The sequence below is a fragment of the Phodopus roborovskii genome, unplaced genomic scaffold (genome assembly GCF_943737965.1).
Source record: "Phodopus roborovskii unplaced genomic scaffold, PHOROB, whole genome shotgun sequence".
Classification (NCBI taxonomy): Eukaryota; Metazoa; Chordata; class Mammalia; order Rodentia; family Cricetidae; genus Phodopus; species Phodopus roborovskii.
In genome coordinates this window covers 395,874-398,004 of record NW_026126903.1, presented here as the reverse complement: position 1 = coordinate 398,004, position 2,131 = coordinate 395,874, and positions in this window count along the sequence as shown.

Sequence of the window (2,131 nt, the reverse complement as noted above, 5' to 3'; positions counted from 1 at the left end):
AAACTTCTTGATATTTATGTGGAGATCATAAGTCAACATTGTGGGGTCCACTTTTGGCCTACTACCAGGACAAATGTAGACTCATAAAATTCTCATTTTCCAGGGAGGCACATAGTAGAAAAAGTATTGTGTCTTTCAAATGAAAATGTCTCTATGAAAGAAACATTGACTTCTTATATGACCACCTTATAGCAGAAATAGGAACCGAGTATATGGGAGTGTTTTAGAGATGGAGAAAATTCCATATTTACCTGTTATTTTGTTTTGCATTCTAATTCTATTAAGACCCTTGGTATAGATTATTTACTGTTTTCTTTTTTTTTGTTTGTTTTTGTTTTCATAAGTACTCAAACTGAATAAATATGCTTTAAATTTTCATTAATTTTACTTTTGTTTTTTTTTTTCTCTTCTTTTTAAGTATAGTATTACTGTGACATCCTGTCTTAACTAGAACTTACATTATAGATTAGTCTGTCCTAGGACATGAGAGATATCTGTCCACATTGAATCTAGAGTGCTGGAATTGTAGTTTGGCTTGTCAACAGAAGTTAGTTCATTAGCTTGGCTCACTTATGATGAATGCCTGAGCCTGGTTGTTAGTTTATCCAGACAACAGGCTCTTGTCCTAACTTCAGTAAAAGAAGATAGTATCCATTAAGTGCAGGTTTTCTGCGTCAAAGTCCATTGTCTTCCAAATATGGGAAATATTCTTTTTCCTCATCATTTAGTCTATTAAAACTCACCAAATGCCTTGGAAATGTTCTATATATTACTGCTAATGGTGACAGCCAGGTCCACAGAGATAAGAGGTTTATTATACAGTTAAGTGTAATTCTTCATGTTATTTATCCCATCATTCTAATGTCTCACTAAGTTAACTTGAAGCCATAAAGCCAGTCATAGTGGCAGATGCCTTTAGTAATGTCTCTTAGAAAGTGGAGGTAGTTATTATAGGATTTCACAGTCACCCAAGAAAAAAGTGGTCCCTGGGGTATAGTTTTCATACCACAGTCAAAGTTAGTCTGTGACTGCTTGAGGACAGTGTCCATAAACTTTCCCCAAGCTCTGGGTCTTCAGGGCCATGGCACCAGCAAATATTAGCTAAGTTATTCACCCCACCTTATTTCCTATTCTTACTTTTAATGAATTCTGTTAAAATAGAATCAAAGTTATTTTACATATCCATATATGTTTCCTCTCCCTCTCATGTATGCACCAATCCAAAAGTCATTTGGGGTATGGACAAGGCCCAACCCCATGTATCTAGACTGAGTGAATATCTGTCCATAGGGATTGGGCTCCTGAAGTCTTTCATACATCAGGGATTCAACCTGATTCCACTGCCAGATGTCCCTTACACTTACTAGGCCTTCTAAATGAGATGCACCTTTAGGGGTGTTAAGTCAGTCATATTATGGTTTCCCAACTATCAGATTGGGGTTCATGAGCTCCACACTGTTTTACTTAGGTGAGTTTGAGGTTTTCTCCAACCTGGTCTTGACCCCTGTACTTATCACTCCTCCCTCTCTGCAACTGGATTCCAGGAGTTCCATTTAGTGCTTAGCTGAGTATGATTGCTTCTGTTTCAGTCAACTACAAGATGAAGGCTCTAGAATATCCTATAAGGTATATATCAATCTCATTATAGGGAAGGGCATTTAAGGTAGCTTCTGCACAATTGCTTATATTCTTATTTGGGGTCATCCTTGTAGATCTCTGGACATTTTCCTAGTGTCAGATTTCTCTTACCACCTATTATATCTCCATCTAGTATGGTATCTCTTTTGTTGCTCTCCTCTATTGTTTCCAAAACTCGGTCTTCTGGATGCCTCTTGTTCTCCTCTCCCATTCTCTTTCTCCTAACTCTCTCTCCCTTCACCCAATGCTCACAATTTTCTCAGGAGACCTTGTCTCTTTCCACTACGCTGGGGACACAATGGCAGGCCTTTCAAGGGTGAAATCTGAAGTGAGGTGAATCCAGGGGAGGGGCCCCTCCCCCCCTTGACACCCTGAGAGCATTGCTTGGACAGTGCTACCAAACACTGCCAGGACTCGAACCAGCCTCTCTCCAACTGCAGCTCAATGTTAGGGCTGAAGCTTTACACAACCTGCTTTGTCCATCTCTCAAGGA